Genomic DNA, 20,745 nt, shown 5'->3' on the forward strand with positions numbered 1-20,745 from the left:
TCACGAGATGGGCATGAAACTACACCGGAGGTTGCCTTCGTCTTCGTTAATTCCTTCTCTTGATGTAGAAGTGTGTTATGTCGTGCGTTGCATTTCCTACAATGAGCAGATTTGCAGTCATTGCTTTGATGACCGGTTCGTAAGCAATTGAAACACATGGCACTCCTCTTGACCATGTTCCAACGCTCGTCCGAAGATGCATTCAGAAAACTGGTACATTTGTATACAGAGTGTGTTTCGTTGCAAAAGTGACACGTCTCGCTCAGAGCACCATGATGAGCCTTTGTACTCGGTCTCTGATGTAATGGAGGCTTCGACTTGATTGCAGTAGTTGTAGGCGGAGCTGCTGCTAAGGCTCTGGCCCGTTGTTCAAGAAATGTAACGAGATCCTCGAAAGTTGGTCTTTCGGTCCCCCTCAGGGAAAGTTCCCATTGTCGGCGAGATTCTGAATCCAGTTTTTCCTTTACAAGATGAAGTAGTATGGAGTCCCAATGTTGTACTGGTTCTTTGAGAACCTTGAGCGCCCTTATGCATTCGGCGGTGGTATCGATGAGCGTTCGTAAAGCGGATGAAGATTCTTGGATGACGTTAGTTTGACTGAAGAGACGTTTTACGTGTGCATCGATGATTTCCCGGGTATTGTTGAACCGATTGTTTAAGATATCCCAAGCCTCCAGATAGTTAGCGTCAGTTACCGGAATAGATTGAACGAGGAGCGCTGCTTCGTTTCGTAATGATGACTTCAAATACTGAAACTTCTGAGCTCCGGTGAGCGATTCGTTGTTGTGTACGGTGCCCGTGAAGAGATCGTGAAATGGAAGCCAATCGACGTAACCACCGCTGAATGATGGAAGTTCCAGCTTCGGTAAACGTACATCACTAGCTGGTCTGACTTGTCTCACTGGAATGTTTGCTGCTCTTTCATTCGATTCAGTGACGAGTAGGATTGTCAGATCTTCGAGTCGAGCGATTAGGGGGTTGTATTCATCTTCGTGATCCGCGAAATCGTCGTCGTCGGGATCGATATTTGCAACTACGGCATCGTGAACCTCATCCAAGTCTTTCGATAGTTTTTCCACCTTGTCTACATACAGCTTCAAGGCGACGTCAGATAGATTCGTTGCTGTTTGACCCACCGCATTTTCAATCCTGGTGATCTGTCCCTTGATAGCTGCTCTTCTTCTCACCAGAACATCCATGATGACTTATGTTGATTCGTTTACGATCGGGATATGATCGATGGTTTAAACGGTTTCCAACGGAGAATCCACGCTAATTTTCACTGTCTCTCACGGAAAGATAGCCGATTCGATGATTAGTTGAGGAACATAATCAAGTTGACGAATGTATCCGGCTCGACGGACCAAAAAATGTCGTGAACAGCGAAATAAAAGAGGCGAACTTTTCCGACATAAAAACCGGTAAACCTTTTTCCTCTTATTTCAAAACAGAACTGGCCGTTAATTTATTTTTACACGCGCAAAATAACACCTTTTTTAACAGCAACCAAAAACTCACTTTCACGCGCGCGTGCGCTATATAAACATTTGAAAACGAATATAGGTACATGTACTATACAAAATTACGATGTGTACAACCGAACACTGATTGTCATCGTCATGGTCTTCGGTCAGCGATTTGAATGCAATTTCAACCGTAACTAGATCCATAGAGGTATTTAGGCAGAGGTTAAATGCGTAAAAAGGATTTCCATGGACACCTACGACTCCGTGAAAAAATAAATTAAGAATGTCAATCATCTGGTATATAAACATTTGTGTTCTCAATATTTGAATATCAGTTGCATCATGTCGAGAAATTGTTTTCTTAAAGATCGTTTGAAACGAGTGAACATTGAAATGCAACCAACATCAAATAGTAACTTAAGTGTATCACCACTAAACAAAGATATGTTAAACGATTTATGACGTTACCGCTTACTTTTAAAGATATTTGTACAATTTTATTAATTAAAATTATATTAATTATTCCTAAAACTGGTTATAAATTACCTTGACTGGCAAAGATATTGCCTTCGATATATTTTTAATAATATTGTATCTATAATAACGTTTAGTTGAAGCGCTCTATTTTATCCGGTTTCCTTTAATAATTCTTAACTACGACGGGTATAAATAAATTAATTAACATTTTAGAGCGTAGTATTTACTAAAATATTTAATACCGTTAAAAAGCGCCGGTGTTAGGAAACCCGACGAGTTAGGAAGTCCGCGTGTATATTTGGAATTTACAATACAGTATAGGAGAAGCTTCAGGGGGTTAATACGTCAATAGAACATCAAAGAGGTACAGAAGACACGATGTTGGCCAATATTAATCATACATTCAAATTGGCATCAACCGTCGAAAATCGATACGGAACTACCCGAAAGACGCAGAATGTCGCGAAATTCCAAATATACTAGGTTTAACCATTAGTGAGATTAATATTTTCCACCCTATAGGAAACTCTAGCTTACGCTTTTGCCCTTGGGTGTTTGGTTTCTCTAGAAAAATATCTGCATTTCAGTTAAAAAAAAATGTATGTTACCAAGATTGAAGAGCCTAAAATACACGTATTCAAACCGCAAATCTCGCTGGATTTCGAAAATATTGGATCAATTTCGTGTAGCTCCCGCGAATTTATAAGTCGGTCTAAGCAAAAGAAAGTTTCGGTTTTTTTAAAGAACATGATCACAAAAATTCATAACTCCAATTGAATTGATTATTCGCTACACATTCTATGGCGTCATCTCAGGCTTAACAGTTGGAGAATAGATAATTTTAAACCGTGGCTCAAATTAATGCCTCACGCACCGCAATTGCTCTTTTTCAATCAAAAATCATCAGCTAGAAAAAAAAATTTGCTCATTTTTCATCCAAATTGTTTGTTGGCCATGGTCGTGGCTCAACCAAATATTTTCTCGTTTAAAAGTTAATAAATTTTGTCTTAAATCTCTATTTTAAGTCCTAGCTTATATCTTTAACAGTTTCACGTCATTTTGTAGACACAGAAGACATTTCAGTACGAATTATTTATTAGTTTTAAGTTGTCGAAAAAATTGACCTTTGACCCCTCAAAAACCTATATTTTACATAGTTTGTTATATGTTTTTTGTATTCATCGCCGATGATTTACGAAAACCAATCAAAATCTCAATGTATTATTTTTAGCTCCCGGGAAAATAAACATCATGTGCAAAAACGAAATCGAATTACAAACGTTTTGGCCATAAAGATCAAACAAATGGGAATTATAATAATAATAATAATAATAATAATAATAAGCTAGGCTAATACCCAAGGCACCACCTTAGGCCCAAGTCATCTAGCGACTTATAATGCCTTTAAACAGGTGGCCGGGTTACAATGCGTAGGAGGGTGGTGGCCAGCCCTTCAAGCCACGCGAGCCAACAGCTCTCTACACTAACTATTACCGTTAACCTCTACAAGTTTTTATGGGAAGGGGAAACCGAAGAACTCGGTGGAAAACCCCTTTAACCAGTGGGGAGAGAACTTGCAAAGTCAACGCATAAGGAGTAGTTCCGAGTTTTCACCCAGTGCCACAAGTTGGGATCGAACCCGGCTCCTCTAGCTGCGAGGTGAAAGCGCTAACTACTCCGCCACCCCACCTTCAAAGTCTATTAAAAATATGTTTTTTTCGAGAGGTCGGAGGTGAAACAAACAAAATTAATACAAGAGGATGAGATCACCTAAGATTCCGGTGGAAAAAGCACCAAAGTTAATTAACGACGATTTCTGTTACCATCCATTTGAGTTTGTTGGTGGTCTAACGCTGAAATTCTGAATCGCGAACTACCCAATCGCGTTTCTATATTATAAATTGTAATCGCATCCGCCTCGCGAGTTCGGCCATACCGAAGAAAACCATTAGCAAGATTAATATTTTTCACAAATTACACCCAATAAGTGTCCGTCGTTTTCCGGCTTTCGTTGCGTTCTCGCGTGTCTCGGAAACCGTCCTAAGGGTATTCTGTTCCATCGCTCGCTCAGGAGCTGTAGAGAAAACGAGACCATACTTCCTCTCGTTAATATTCCGCCTTCCTTCGTAGGTACCTAAGATATATCTACCGTAATACCTGAACAGTAACGCGCCGTGTTACGAAAGACACACAGACTCGCGAAAGAAAAAAACGAAATCTTCCTCCCCGTGGCGAAGAATAGAGAATAAATAGCGGGAAAGAAAATTAATCATAGCGTGTGGTATTTCGGATCTGCGGCGCGAAATCGAGCCTTTTGTTGAGCGAAGAATAGAACGAGATTACTAGCCCCTTCACGACGACATATCTAGTTTCAAAAGAACAAAATAACCCTTCTTTATTCTCCCCTTCCGTTTCTTCCGTTTCCCGATGCTTTTCTCTTTCGGCGCGGGTCGACGGGGTCCGATTTATTGGCCCACCCTAAGACGACCCACCGCAATCCCAGTCCGCTCCTGCAAGCTCGCATCATCAGGTTGAATGAAAAAATCTTTTGGCGCCTTGGTCCGGTCGTCGCCTTTCGGAACATGCTCGAACAAGATAGTTTTTCCTTCTCGCGAGCCACTGTATCTCCTCCTCCCTCGTCTACAGGTACTCCATTCTCCTTTTTGGCTCAAGATTCGCTCTCCGACTGCCGCGAAAAAACCCAAGTTTTATATCCAGAATCGAGTCGTTTTATTTCTTTTCTCTCCCCCTCGCTTCTTTGATTTTTTTATTTAATTAAAGAGATTAATTCGGTCTTTTGCTACATGCGCCGTACCCCGATATCGATTACCTTTTTTCTTTGCCTGAACGACCGTTTCCGAGTTTTAATATTAAAAGAATGATAAAATTTCCCCCAGAAACCGGATTTACTGATTAATAAAATGTTGCGTGCAATTTAACGATATACCGTTTGCTACGCCAACTAAACTACCTCGGGAACGGTAGGCGTTCTTAAAAGGACACACCGGGTTTTGATAAATCGTGTAGCTCCTCCTCTTTTGTACGTCACTATTATTAGTCCAGCCAATCGTGTTATGGTAATTTATAAGCCCTTGTTCGGAGTTCTTGCTAGTGAATTAGTAAAATTAAAAGGCCATTGTAGCCCTTTAAGGTACATGGTGTTCGTAGGCTACGGGGAAAATAATTATTAGTACCTGCTGATTGTAGAATTCATTAAATTTCAGCTTTGAAACGTAGAGCCTACTTGTAAGCTTAGAAGACACCGTAAAATATAATTTGTAACTTGTAAGTTTAGAAGACACCTTAAATATATAATACGTAACTTGTAAGTTTAGAAGATACCAGAAACATTAAATACGTAACTTGTAAGATAAGTAGATACCAGCAACATACAATACGTTACTTGTAAAATTAGAAGATACCAGAAACTTTAAATACGTAACTAAGAATATACCAGAAACCTACAATTATTAATAAAAGCACCAGCAGCCCGCGACTCACCAACCTCTAAATTCGAAAGGTGTTAGAACTCGTGAAACAATAGTTCTGATTTATGAACAATCAGAATAGCCTATGAGATTAAAAGACTGCAATACGTAGGAATCCGTAAATTTGAATTGGTTTTTACAGAACCTATTACTTTAAATGGATCCTACGTCCTAGATAACTTATTATTTAAATGGAACCTGCGCCTTAAACAACCTATTGCTTTAAATGGAACCTACGTCCTATTGAACCTATTATTTAAACGAAACCTACGTCCTATTGAACCTATTATTTAAATGAAACCTACGTCCTATTGAACCTATTATTTAAATGGAACCTGCACCTTAAACAACCAATTGCTTTAAATGGAACCGGCACCCCAGAAACCTATTGTATTAAATAGAACCTGCAGCTTAAGGAACTTATTGCTTTAAATCGAACCTGCGTCCTAAAGAACCTATTAATTAAATGGAACCTGCGTCCTATAGAACCTATTAATTCAATGGAACCTGCTTCATATAGAACCTATTAATTAAATGGAACATGCGTCCTATAGAACCTATTATTTAAATGTAACCGGCGCCTTAAACAACCTATTGCTTTAAATGGAACCGGCATCCCATACAACCTGCAGCTTAAGGAACTTCTTGCTTTAAATGGAACCTGCGCTATTCAGAAATTATTGTTCATAATGAAACCCGCATCCTACAAAACATATTAGTTTAAATGTAACCTACGCCGTAAAGAACCTATTACGTTCAATATAAACTATGAGTTAAATATAACCCGCGACCTCCAATCAAAGTATTCACCGACGTCAAAAGATACACTTATTGTTCCAGATTAGAAATCAAAGAATTCGAGGACCTGATCTCTCCACAGCTTAGCCAAAGGCTCTACTTCATATGCCTGTAAACGGTGTACAGATTTTAGAAAAGGGTCCCTCAAACCAACTACGTTACTTTGGAACTCAAAAATCCAAAGGTTTTAAATCATTGAAGCTACAACGGAGAAATAATTAGTGGCGAAACAATTTTAAACTTCGCCAGAGTTCATTTGAACCGAGAAAACTGAAGTCGGGAACACACGTCCGGATTTTAAGAAATTCCACAATCCAGTCAAGCAGTTTCCTCCTGCCTCTTTTTTTCCTACCCAGCACACTGCACCCGCAGACTCCTTGCTCCATCGCGAAGTGACTTTCCACTCTGTAATCTTAAAGAAGTTTCTTTTACGAAACTCCGCGCGGCGCAATACCTTAATCGTCAGCTCGGCTAGTTGGCTGTAAAAAGAAGTTAAGAAAAAAACAAAGAGACCTAGACCAACCCAAAGTAGTATAGGAAGGAAGCGGCGAAAAGGAGTGAGCGACTGGCAAAAAACAATTTAAGGTTCTCTCTCTCTTTCTCGCTGTCGAAGTTGGAAAAAAAACTCCGCTCGCATTATTCTGGAAAAGAGCGAGACGTTGCTGGAAAGTAGAAAAGAAAAGAGTTGCACCGAAGCACGTCTCAAGTCGAGCGAGGAATTCCGGACTAACCTTTCTGTTGATTCAGCTGGTTTTGAGGCGCCAAAAAAAGGCAAAGGGTGCAAAGAGGAAAAATAAAACACAACGAAGGCGCGGCGGGTCTACATCACATTCCTAATGCGCGTAAAGCGTCGACCAGTCATTAGATCCAAAGAGAAGGAGGATTTCTACGCGCCGATACAACGAAGACGGCCACGACGGGCCAGTTCGGGCCAGAACGGGCGAGATCAGGCCGGCCTTTTCGCGTTATATCCCAGGGCGATATTTCTTCTATATCCAGGCGCGGAGACACGCGCCGAGAGTAAGAAAAGAGAGTGGATGGCCGAAGATAGAAAGGTCGTTGCTAATCTGCCACCGACCACTTGATCCGAGTTCGCTCGGCCAACGGAATGAGAGGGAGGTTCGTGAGTGTCCGGCGATGGGGTCCGTGGAAATCTCTCTCGTGTGAAACATTCGGCGTCCCTCGAGGCCTCTTGTGGACACGCTTTGTTGATCTTGACCATCCTGGAAAAAGGTAGCCTCTCCAGCGACGTCATTGCGCTTCGTCCCAAAGCGCTCTTAACCGCCACCATTGTCGGCCTTCGGTCAAATGAGGCCAATAAGTCTACGACCAAGGACAGCGTATCTCTTGACCCCAAGGCCTTCAAGACGGTTATGTCACTTCCAAACTGTATCATTACCAAAGCTTCCCTTACACCTCTGATTAATAAACCTAGTGGTCATTTATATACGCTAGACTTTCCCAGTCGTTGGCCATTAATTAAGGCGCTGTTATTTAGCGAAGAAAACTAATGATTAGAATATCTTTAGACAACTAGGTTGTCTCGGGAAAGAATGACCGAATACTTCGTTAGAAATCAAATTTGCATAAATTTAAAATCTTAGGCGTAATAGGTCTGCCTGCCTTAGATATAAATGAAGCTGTTATTCTAATACAGCATTTAGGTCTTTTTCCCTTAATAAAAATGCACTGGTATATCACTATTATTTACCCAGAATTTTGTAAATTCATAAATGTAATTTCTTTGGTTTCATTGCTTCAAATGTTTCTCGAAAAATGTTAACTAACATTATGTCACCTAAGACACCTAACAGTATAGTTTTGCACATTGCAGACGTAGCATATAAAACCAGGCTAATCAATTTTATTATTTAAGTTAATTTAAGTCGTGGTTTGTCAATAAAATGTATTTTAACTTATGGTTAACTAAAATCGGCTTATTTAATGATTGTCTAAACACGGAACTTGGGATTTAAACATAAATTTTGCGTTGCTTAACCAGATATTATAATGGTCAGGCTAGAGTAGGTAAGCTTATTACCTCTTCAGACAATCCTAAAATCAGTCAATAAATCATCTCACTCTGTTCTTTTGAATTAAGATATCATTTTTATGATTATTAGGAATTGGGTCAGCGTGATTAAACGGATTAAGTTGTGATAAAACGGATCAAATAGTGATAAATGGTATTAAATCGTGATTAAATGGAATCGAAATTTAATTGATTAATACATGAATTAAATTATTAAATTGTGATTGAGAAGATTACCTCAGCGAAAGGTTCCACAACTTCCGAACGTGAAGAAGTTTCACCGGCTTCTCCTCCTCTCACTACTCGGCTCGAGTTTGGGAAGAGTTTCAATCGTTAAAGAAGTAATTAAATAGTGTTGTAAGTCGGAAAATTTTCCGGAAAATTACCGAGGCCTTTTTTCCGGAAAATTTTCCGTATTTTTTCGAAAAATATTAAAAACGTTTTCATTTCATGATTTGGCTAATATATTGTTTGCAAATTTAAATAAAGCGGCATTTTCGCCTCATTTTTTCTAATCTAAAAGTAAAACTAAACCTATAGACTAGTTTAAACTGGTTGAAATGTAACACTATTAATGTTTTTTAGTATGTTTAGTGATATTAGTCATTTTAAATCGATAAAAAGTTTAAAACATTAAAAACCCTTGAAAAGTAATTTATGTTTAAATTTTTTATTTTTCCGGAAAATTAACAACCCTATAATTAAATATTGATTGAAATGATGGATTGAAACTATTAAATGGTGATTGAAATTTTTCAATCGTGATTGAAACGATTAAATCGTGATTGAAATTTTTAAATCGTGATTGATATGATTAAAATTTGATTCACGAGATTAAATCGTACTTGAAATGATTAAATATAAATCGAAATGATGAAATCCAGATTGAAATGATTAAATCCAGATTGAAATGATTAAATCCAGATTGAAATGATTAAATCCAGATTGAAATGATTAAATCCAGATTGAAATGATTAAATACAGATTGAAATAACTAAATCCAGATTGAAATGATTAAATCAAGATTGAAATGATTTAATCCAGATTGAAATGATGAAATACAGATTGAAATGATTAAATCCAGATTGAAATGATTAAATACAGATTGAAATGATGAAATCCAAATTGAAATGATTAAATCAAGATTGAAATGATTAAATCAAGATTGAAATGATTAAATCAAGATTGAAATGTTTTAATCCAGATTGAAATGATTAAATCCAGATTGAAATTTTGAAATCCAGATTGAAATGATTAAATCAAGATTGAAATGTTTTAATCCAGATTGAAATGATTAAATCAAGATTGAAATGATTAAATCAAGATTGAAATGATTAAATCAAGATTGAAATGTTTTAATCCAGATTGAAATGATTAAATCCAGATTGAAATGTTGAAATCCAGATTGAAATGATTAAATCAAGATTGAAATGTTTTAATCCAGATTGAAATGATTAAATCAAGATTGAAATGATTAAATCAAGATTGAAATGATTAAATCAAGATTGAAATGATTAAATCAAGATTGAAATGATTAAATCAAGATTGAAATGTTTTAATCCAGATTGAAATGATTAAATCCAGATTGAAATGTTGAAATCCAGATTGAAATGATTAAATCAAGATTGAAATGTTTTAATCCAGATTGAAATGATTAAATCAAGATTGAAATGTTTTAATCCAGATTGAAATGTTTAAATCCAGATTGAAAAGATTTAATCCAGTTTGAAATGATTAAATCCAGATTGAAATGATTAAATCCAGATTGAAATGAATAAATATAAATTTAAATTATTGAATCGGTATTAATTTTTTAATCATTTAATCAAGATTATTGTAACAACCTAAAGCCCCTTGGTTTTTCCAATAGCTATTTCTCCTCACAAAACATTTCGTTAGATTTCTCGTTCGTTACGAAACCCGTGATTATCTTTATATGCCGCACCTGCTATTATAAAAGTTTGGTTTAATTGAAGTCAATAAAATATTTAGTTATAGTTTATAGTCAAGTTTTCCAAAAGGAAAATAATCACTAGAGGAAATGATATATAATTATAAAGAATTTTCGTTTCCCTGCCATTCTGGAATTACAATAGAACTAAAGTAGCACCTATAGCTGATCTTAGTAGAATCATACCAGAGAGTGTTAAATGTTCGACAAACGGAATAAAGAAGAGATTTTCGACTAAATAAATATCGTTCTTTTGGTGTGTTCAAAAATGTTATGTTTCGTATAATTATTGACCTTATTTTTAATTTCATATTCCGTTTTGATTTCAAGTGTTAAGTTGGTTTAAAAAATATGTCTGTTGATTGTGCTATAATATATATCGTTTAGTACAGTCTTCAGCTAGTTTTGTTTCTTTAGGTGTCATATTTAATAACAAAACATCGCCTTTCCGTAATTAAAAAATCAGAAAGAAACGTTTTATGCCTTTCTAGGGCCTACAATGTTTCCAAAGTTTTAATTTTCCACTTCAATTAACTGAAAACATATTTAAAGGTTTACTTCTTATCTAGGCTAGTGCTTCAAACGGCCAACTGATCAGGTAACTCAGATCATAATTTTCAGAAAACTAAGGTAGTCAGTTAGTCAGATCGGGCAACCTTTGTATTCCCGTCACCCAGCAATCTGAGTTCAAACTGTATCTGATGCATTACTCCAAGTAACCGATCTGTACTGATTCGCGATAAATCATTTCTTCAGTATATATAATCTAATAAAAGCCAATTAAAAGGTTGTTAAAAAATTTTTAAGAAATTTTATCTGGGAATTATAACCAAACTGTGATGCATCGGAAATAACTTTCCTTTTGTCGGTCGGTTTTCAATTAAATCAGATTACTTTCGTGTTTAATCTACGCTGGTTGTATATTGACCCGTATCAACTGATCTGATAATACTTTAACGTAAATGCAGATTATCTCATTTCTGAGCTACCTTAATTATTTCTAAGTCAACTGAATAATTTTTATTTCCACTTGGAAGTTGCTTTATATATATTACATAACAGCTTGGTAAAAACTGTTAGTTATAACGAAGTTTATTTATAAACAACAGTAGCTTGGTGCCATAAACAATTTCTTTCTATATTTGAGAAATGACGAGGAAAAATCTAATTGATTCATACTTACAAAATCAGAGATTCCAAACGTTAATTACCACAAATATAATATCTACTGCAACAGCAACAGGTGTATTTTAATTAAAAAATGCGTCAATCCCAAGACACTAAAAGCGAGAAAATTTTGAAATAAAAGACGCTTTATTAAGGCAGGGGAACAATGTAGAACCACCATTAGGTACTTATCTTTTGAGAGAAAATGATGGTTCCATTTTTAACCCCATCCCCCATTGATAAGATCTCCTTTTATTATTTTTGAATAGATGAGGAAGCCTTAGTCCTTCAATGACAGCGTCAAAATGTCTCAATTATCACCTTCGGGTCAGATGGCCCAAAAATTCATTCTCGTCTTGTTTAATAGGGGTCGCAACAAGACACGTTTGTCGGTGACCCCCAGATAATAAAAAAGGGGGTGGTTAACTCGACGAGGTAAGGTGGAGAAGGACCCGTTCCTTTTTTAAGGGATGAAACCAGGAACGACTAGCCCGGTTTTAAGGGTGAGTGGGGCGACGGGAGGTACGATCGTCCGGGCTTCTCCGTCAATTTTTAGTCCCGCGCCACCCGAAGGCATTTTTATGAAAGAGTAAGAAGATGGATTAGTTTTTCCTTTTACCGAAACTTTAAAAGGGATTCATTAGGACTTTTTTTGTACCTCGAGGAAAAAAAAGTAATGATTTTTCTCCTCCCTTCAATACAGTAGCCTACGTGATAAATTTACCTAGAGTTTAAGGCGCCGATGGTGCTAGAGTTCAGTTTGCGGGTCTAGCCGTTGCAGTCAAAGTCAAAGCGATATATAGGGTAAATGAGCGAGCCCAATTCAGGAAATGATTTTATCCAAAGTGTGGGAGGAGCACGATTTCATTTCCGTGGAATTATATTTTATAAATCAGGTCCTTAAAGTCTATTTTTAAAGGAAAAGGTTTTTTTACGAATTCGCGAATTCAGCGCTGTAAGACATTTGCAATAAATGGCTGACTATGCAGAAAAAATAATTTTAAAACTTCTGCAATTAAACTAATTTCAACTTAAAAAGGCCTAACGACTTATATTTAAAGATAAATCAAACCATTAGAAAATTACGTTTATGCTTCCGACTTTACCGCCACATATGTAACAGGTATATTTATTTTCTGTATTTAACTATATTATCCCTAACTCAGGTTTGACAAGAAGGGCTCTATTCGGAATAAACGAAGTATACTAAAATAGTTACGGCTCTTTAGGGGCCCGAAATTTATATTTTTCCGGGGCCTAACATAAAATTATTTTTTTTGCAAAATGAAAGAGTCCATTAAGCTAAGACATTTAACCATAAAATGGCGGTAATGTAAACGAACGTTTTTTTAAATTATTTATTTCACACGGTTTCTAAAGGACGTCTGTAGGTACACAAATAGACAGTAAAACAGTTTTAGGCGATTTAGACAATTGAACAGACGTTTTTCTAAGTGGGACTCCAAAATTCTATTTACATTCGATATTATTTGAAAAGCAATTTTCTGTAAACGTCTGAATTGAGATGGCTTCCTATATAGCAAAACAAATATGGAGCCGAAAGCCTCCGTTGGAAAACCAACTTATTATTCAAATTCCGAAAGATACGCCAATATTGTACACGACAGGTGGCAGACATGCATTCTCGTTTCTTTCCGAAGGCGTAACGACAACTTAAAGGCGGTGTAAAATGGTTTTTCGATTTCCACTATGAAGAAAAAACTACGTCTTTTTTATCATTCTTTTTGTATGTATATATATATATATATATATATATATATATACATAGCTGTACAATATATATATATATATATATATATATATATATATATTGTACAGCTATGTATTTCTTTGGAGTCGTACGCCTCAATGTACAGTTCCCACCCACGGTCTCGTCTGCTTCTTAGAAAGTTGGTTGTCATATCGAATGTGTATGTCCTTCGAAGCGAGACGCGCGTCTCTAGCGACCCCTAGCGTCGCGCGACGAATAAGAAGAAAAAAAAACCATCAAACCGAAAAGCGTCGATAACTGGGGTAGAGTAGAAAAGAATTATTGTTAGCGGTTTTTCCCTAAAAATGTCAACGCGGCTGTCCATTGACGTGATATACTTGAAACCAATTATTTCTTCACTCGTCACAGACTTTGAACGCCAATTAATGGACGCGGAAACTGGGCGCAACGAGATTGTTCTCGGGCAACGTTGAATGTCCCCGGGACACGAAGGGGAACCAGAGTTGGGGACAGCTATAGTGGAAAGATTGCTCATTAGCCGAAGGTTCTTTAAAGACGAAGCAAAGGCTTAAAAAATAACGGGGTTCTAAAAGACGGAGGGAGGTTGAACAAATAACTTTCTTTGCCTTTGGCTTGTCAATTTCACCCCGACGTTTACGGACGTTTCCTAACAGCGAAACTTACGCAACGCTAACGCTGGCCGGGAATCGCGACAAACTTATAAAGGTCTTGGCGCGTACAGGCCCCAAAACTTTTCACGAAAACCTAATTTTACCCTGGTCAAATACTTTTTATACATCCCGGCGCGCTACGGTCATAGAAGCGACAAAGTTGTAATTAGAAGATTAAAATTTTTAACGGTTTTTAACGGATTTTTCCAGTCTTCTTCGATGTGAAAAACGTCCCCCTTATCAAGCGTTAGCTTCGGGGCCAATGTAGCGGGGTTTTTTGTGTTAAGGCGCTTAGAAAATAAATTGGTACGATTGGCGTCGTGTAAAGGATTACTTCATCATAGGCGAGACGCGAGCCTGCTCTAGATCCAGCGGGCTTTAATGGTATTCAAATGAGGCCGAACAAAGGAGAGGGGAGGAAATAAATGTAAATGTAAATGGGTGGCTTCATCTCCCATAAAACCGAATAAACCCGCAATATTCTTATACAAAACCGAAGACAACCCCCGGTGATTTTGATCGAACGAGGGCAGTCGCTAAAAGTATACTTTTTTCTTTCCGTGTGAAATTATTGCCTTATCGACTATTAGGGCACCATAGCGATTTCTTCAAAGCTTTTCTCAATTAAACGCATATCGGATGTGATCTTTAATGGAAAATTCTGATATTAATGTTTCGAAATTAAATAATTTAGGACTAATCAATCATACTCGTCAGAAAAATATTGACGAGTTAATTTCCATACGAAAATCCACCACTTCCGGTCCAATTTAGACTATGATGCCTATTGCTACTGATAAATCTAAATTAAACAAACTACAAAAACGATCTTAAATTGCACCTAAGACATTTGATTTTTCAAAGATTGCGAGCTTAAATAAACAGCTCTTCAATTATTAGGTTTGTTGTGACATAAATTTAAAATTAGTCGAAACTAAATGTAGAGATTGGAAGATGTTATTTCGAAACTAAAAGGTCTGTTACGCTGAACCAACTCACCCAAGAATAAAAGTTAAGTTCGAATTCTTACTCTAATGTTATTGACGTTTCTAGTTTCGACGCCACGTTGCTTATCGGTTACTAAACGAATAGCTATTAGTACTACCATAAAAGTGACACTTCCTATTCTTCACATGCAAAAGTTTTACTGACAAGGAGGCTACCCGAGGTGGTTTCCACCGATTTTGTATGAAACTCGGGGGTTAGGTAGACGTTATGGTTGTATGAAAATTCGCAAAGGGAAAAATTGCCATGGGCTTTAGTTTTCCTATGGCAACCGAAAATGTTTTTGACCTCTTCATTTAAAAAAGCATGGGAATTTCTCAGTTACCCAAATTTTGTTAAAATTTAACCAAAATTGATAAATTTTAGCCAAAATCATTGATCAATTTTACCCAAAATAGGTCAAATTCATCTTTTTAAGTAAGTTATGAAAATTTATATTTATAGTACCCTGTGAAAAAAAATCCCATGCTTTTTTAAATGGAGGTTATTTTGTTTTGAGAGATCAGAATCATTTTTGGTTGCCATGGGAAAAGTTACAGGTAACTTTTGATAGCGTCTCGCTAGGGGGAGATTTTCTGCTTGTGATGACGTCACTCCGTTACTAGCTCTCAGTAAAATATTCCCCAAAGTGACAAACATATGGAACAATATTATAGTCTTATGGTACTACGAAGTACTAATTAAATACTTATTATTATATTATATTACGCAATTTTGATTGTTTTTCAATTTAATACGATTTAATTATATCATTAGTAATTTAACTTATTAATAAAAACACTATTATATTTTTATGGTTTTCTGATCTAGAAGGTTTAAACGAAATAAGCTGCAAACAAAACCTACCAAAACTCTCTACGTTACGTTGCTCATCGGAAAATCCGATGAGCGTATTGCCATAATAATTAAATCAAAACTGTCCTAGTTCCACGTAGATACTGAAAACCGTTTTGAAATCGATATCATATTTCAAATCTAGAAAGATGTTACTATCTTCCATTCGCAGACGAAAGAGAACGGCGAGGTTAAGCGAATACCACGTACAGTGTAACTTCAGATAGTACCGCTGGCACGAAATCCCAGCGGTTCCCGTTCCTAACGGCGGCGCCACTTCACCTCGGTAATATTTCGATTTACAATACAAATGCTTCGAGGCTAGTGAAAGCGGCACTGGCCAGATGGTGTCGCCCCCTCACGCTATTTATTTCGATTGGCAGGACTTTCCGCTCCTTTTCACCTCTATACATTGCCCGTTTTCCCGCCTTTAGCCGCCCTATCCACCGCAGCCGCCCTGTGCCGGCGATCCTACCAGTGTCTGTGTCTGGTACAGTCTTTATCGCGACGGACGCTAACATCAACCTACTTTTCGTTTCCGTATAACGCTATTTCGCCGACAAAATAGGAAAACTTTCCCTCTTTCGCTCTTGTGGCGAACGCAACCTTCTATGGCGGCGGCGAACCGACGCTAAATAAGATTGTCTTCCTACTCTTGTGTTTTATTCGAAGTCGTACGAGCCGCGTCGCGCTAATCCGCCACGAAAAATAGTTCGTCAGCTAAACTCACCAACTTCTTTTTCTTCATACTAGTTATGGATACTGGCACTACTATTCCATATATTTACGATAAAACAGTATGTGTAAGACCAAAAGTAGCGTAAATATCATAAGTATGATACTTTCTATTATTATAATGCTAATTTTTGAACCGAATCCTTTTTTGGCACTCACATTCTCGACCGGCTGGCACATGAAACTGCAACCGATTTCAGTAGTATATTATCATCCGTGGTAATTATATATCACGGTAATGGTATGTTTTAGACACTCTTGGGATTCGTTGTGATTTTTTTAATAATAATAATAATAATCAGCTAGGCTAATACCCAAGGCACCACCTTGGGCCTAAGTCATCAAGCGTGCTTGCGCAATAACTCAGAACATAAGTTCGGTGATAATGTTTGTTAATTTCCCTACTTATTTTAAAAAGATGCTTATGATAGGGCGTAAGGTAGGACCAAAAAGGTTAAGATACAATATTTTAAATGTAAATTAGGAATGCTTACATGTTGTAAATTTACTATTGTTGGCGAAGCGAGTTTTAATAGCAGATAGCTAGCAATACACCAATTGATTTACTTCTTTGCTGTGTACGTACAGCTTTACATACTTAAAACATGTATAAAACATTTAAGAGTTAATAATTACCTCTAAAATATTTCATTTTGTACAAAACAGATTACTTTGTATTTTTAAATTTAATAATAAGCTTCATTATAGTTTGGCTAAGACTAAAGTGTTGTTTCTTTTCGCGTTAGCTGTTAATCATTTCTTACCACGTACACCAATAAAATTGCATCTATATTTACCCAGTAGTTTGTAGATCCAACGAAATCATCGTTTTATGTCTAATTAGTTTCAGTTTGCTTAAAAATTATAAACGTATCTTGGAATAGATTTTCGCAAATATTTACTTTCCAATAAACTTTTATATTTAGCACTGACCAAAGCCATATTCCCGGTTTATTTTGATGACTTAAAATCAATGTATTCATTTAATTTCATAATTTCTTTATTAAATTAAAAGTAACGAATGGCTCAAACTAGTTCATTGCGTTGCAACTCGTATTAAATTAAAAGTGCTTTGAGAGTTTATGAATTATTGATAAATTGAAACTAGTGTTCTCGTTTTCGTCTTCTGAGAGCGCGTATTAAACTTTGAACGAGTTTACACAAATCATATACTTAAACGAGTTATCATTTATTTACAAACGCCCATATTAGAAAAGGCCAAACTATTAACTAAAGTCAGACACATTTCAATTTAACTCGGACAATTAAATATGCAATTTGTAAAATAAATAAATATAGGTAAAGTAAAAACTAGCAAAGACCTGTTATAATAAACTACCAATTAAAAATATTTGTTTTATTAAAATAACTTTCAAACGCGTAGAAATTATTTTTGTAAGCCAAAAAAGTCCCAAATCCCTATTTTAAGCTAAAACTTAAAACGAAATTAGAAACCTTTTGGAAAATTACGACATATTGTTTAAGACTTCAAAGTCGAAAAATATTACTATCAACCTCGGTTGCTCAACGAAAACGCCAAATCCCACGCTATAATAAAAAAGGAAATATTTTTCATTTCACTTTTGAAAAGTAAGGAAAGTTAATAATGACAAGGCTCATATTCGTCGCTTTCAAAAAGGGGCGCGTGAAACCACGAAGAGCTTCGTCGTAACTCGAGCTAATCATAGGAAAAGTAGGAAAATGAAATAACCTAGCGAGCCTACGCCTTCGTCTCGACGGATTGGGTGAACTCGACGAACCGTACCGGGATCGAGGACATTCCATCTCGACTTCCGAGCTCGCGGGGGGAGTGGATTTGGGCGCGGAAAGTCTAGCAGTTAACCGAAGCCGCGCGTGGATGAATTCAACTAACTTCTTTTTCCCCCGCGACTAGTTCTACAGTTTAGTGTCCCGAGAAAGGGTGTTGAGTAATTCGGAGAATAGCGACGGTGAAATGACGAAAACCATCGTTACGGAACCATCCTGGCAGACAGGCGCACAATAGGCCGCCTATAAGAAGTTATGGTCCTTCTCAATTTAACCTATTGAAAGTGAACGGTTTGAGTCAAATTGGATTGGAAGCTCGCGCCCGAGAAAAAAAGGAAGTAAGGACGTCGGCGAAAATTCGTTTTAAAGCTGGGAAATTGTTAAGGATGAGAGGGTGGCCCACTATTTCTGGCGGATTAAAGTAGCGCTTTGGGAGCGAATGATTGGCAGGTAACGGGCGCCGCATTACTCCCCATTTTGATCGCCTTATTGTCCCTCTTCATTGTTGTACGGAGGAACCTCGCGGGAAAGCCGAGACGACGGCGAATAACCGAGTTAGGAGATGTCAAGAAAGAACGGACCTTAGGGGAGCGAACATCCGTGCGGTTTTAAAAGATGTAACTTATACAATTCCGTGAAGGATCCAATTCCTTATTGATTTCCTTCCCCCGTTTGTCTCCTCCCTCTCTCTCTCTCTCTCTCTCTCTCTCTCTCTCTCTCTCTCTCTCTCTCTCTCTCTCTCGCGGAGAATCTGAGAATAACGAAAAAGAAAGAATACGCCAAGAAAAGAGAGACACACACAGAGGCAATTCGCAAACCGTCCAGAGAATTGAAACCGAGATGCGTATAAAAGGCGAAGAGGAATCTACGATACCGGAGAATATCCGGTCGCCGGTGGCGCCGCCTATAATACTGATTTGGCCGCGGCAAAGTTAAAAGGGGGTATATTTAGCGGGCAGGATGCAAAATGGGTTTCTCTTTTTTTTCTAGCGCTAGCCATTCTCATTTACGCCTTCACAATAGCGAGCGGACCGATACAACGAAATTGGTTGAAGTCATTCGCGCAAAATCGTCTCCGTTAGCTCGAATGCTATGAGCCTTATTATTGGAGCAAATTGCAAACTTTCTCCCGATGCAAACTTTTATATTATTTTCCTAAAGCAGAATTCTTTATTTTCTCGTTCAATTTTTGGTGTCTAATATCGTGATCAGAGCGAGGAACAATAGCCCCTTGGAACCTGATACGAGCGTATTTCTGGACGTCTATTGTTGGTTCAGCAGAATTTTTAAATTTTGGGCCTGTATATGGTTTTGAATACGTGAAGTTCATTTCGAAGTGCTCTAAAACGATATAACGTTGACCATTCCAATGGGCTTTCTAATTTCAATTTTAAAAATTCCTTCGCGTTTCTGAAAGTATCGGGTAAACCATCAGTGATTATGGAAATTACTGATGAAAGAAAGTTCATAGACATATACATATTTATCCCGGAAGAAGACCCTTTCACAGGGGTAACGTCATTAGAGGACAATTTTTAATTACAAAAAGACTTACCAGATGGCGCCAAAAGTTTGAAAATTTTAAATCGCGAAAAATTTAATTGTTTTCGTATTCTGTATGCAGATTTTTTCAGAGTTGAGTTTTTCTTTTGTTAAATTGACACGTTTGTTTCCCGGCCAGAAATTTGTGAAGATGTCTATACGAAGGTCGTATAGAAAACATAACCTAGTTTTGAATCTAATGGAGTAGTAGAGCTAATATTCAGATTTACAACGCACGAAAATCAAACTTTTAATGCACAGATGTTTAACCTTGAAGCCTGAAAGTCTTCTTTCAAATTATGACACTTTTGTTTTTATAATTCGCAATTAAGCGCTGTATTTTTCAGTTTGAAACTAACGTGTTTCGTACAACTATCGTCACGTCACAGTAGAATTAAGAAGGATAGAATTAACCGCCAACCAGAGACTCCCAATGTACTGCCCAAAACCTCATTCAAAACATGCTCTTCGCAAAACGACTATAATTCTTACACAGGGTTCAGTAAACGTTTGCATTACATTACATTGCATTGCTAAGCATTACAATGCATTACATTGAATTACTAAGCATTACATTACTTTGAATTTCATTGCATTGCATTACATTGTATTACTAAGCATTACATTGCATTGCTAAGCATTACAATGCATTACATTGTATTACTAAGCATTACATTGCATTGCTAAGCATTACAATGCATTACATTGTATTACTAAGCATTACATTACTTTGCATTTCATTACATTGCATTTCATTACATTACATTGCATTACATTACTTTACATTGCATTAAATTACATCGCATTACATTACATTGCATTGCATAACATTGCATTGAGTTGCATTACATTACATTGCATTGAATTGCATTACATTACAGTGCATTAAATTACTTTACATTGCATTAAATTACTTTACATTGCATTACATTACAGTGCATTAAATTACTTTACATTGCATTACATTACAGTGCATTAAATTACTTTACATTACATTACATTGTATTGTATTGTATTGTATTGTAGGGGCCCCCACGGCGAGCAGAGGCCCATGCACCACAACGAGCATGTGGTTGTTGA

The 20,745-nt window shown here is 36.9% G+C and overlaps 1 protein-coding gene across 1 annotated transcript in view; it reads left to right on the top strand.

Moving 5' to 3' along the window:
- The window catches only part of LOC149921397 (protein amalgam-like), a 110,707-nt gene that overhangs the window by 66,040 nt on the left and 23,922 nt on the right, over positions 1-20,745 (top strand). The window lies entirely within an intron of this gene.

This window comes from Leiobunum rupestre, chromosome 11 (assembly GCF_980474605.1).
Source record: "Leiobunum rupestre chromosome 11, qqLeiRupe1.1.hap1, whole genome shotgun sequence".
NCBI classification, from domain to species: Eukaryota; Metazoa; Arthropoda; class Arachnida; order Opiliones; family Sclerosomatidae; genus Leiobunum; species Leiobunum rupestre.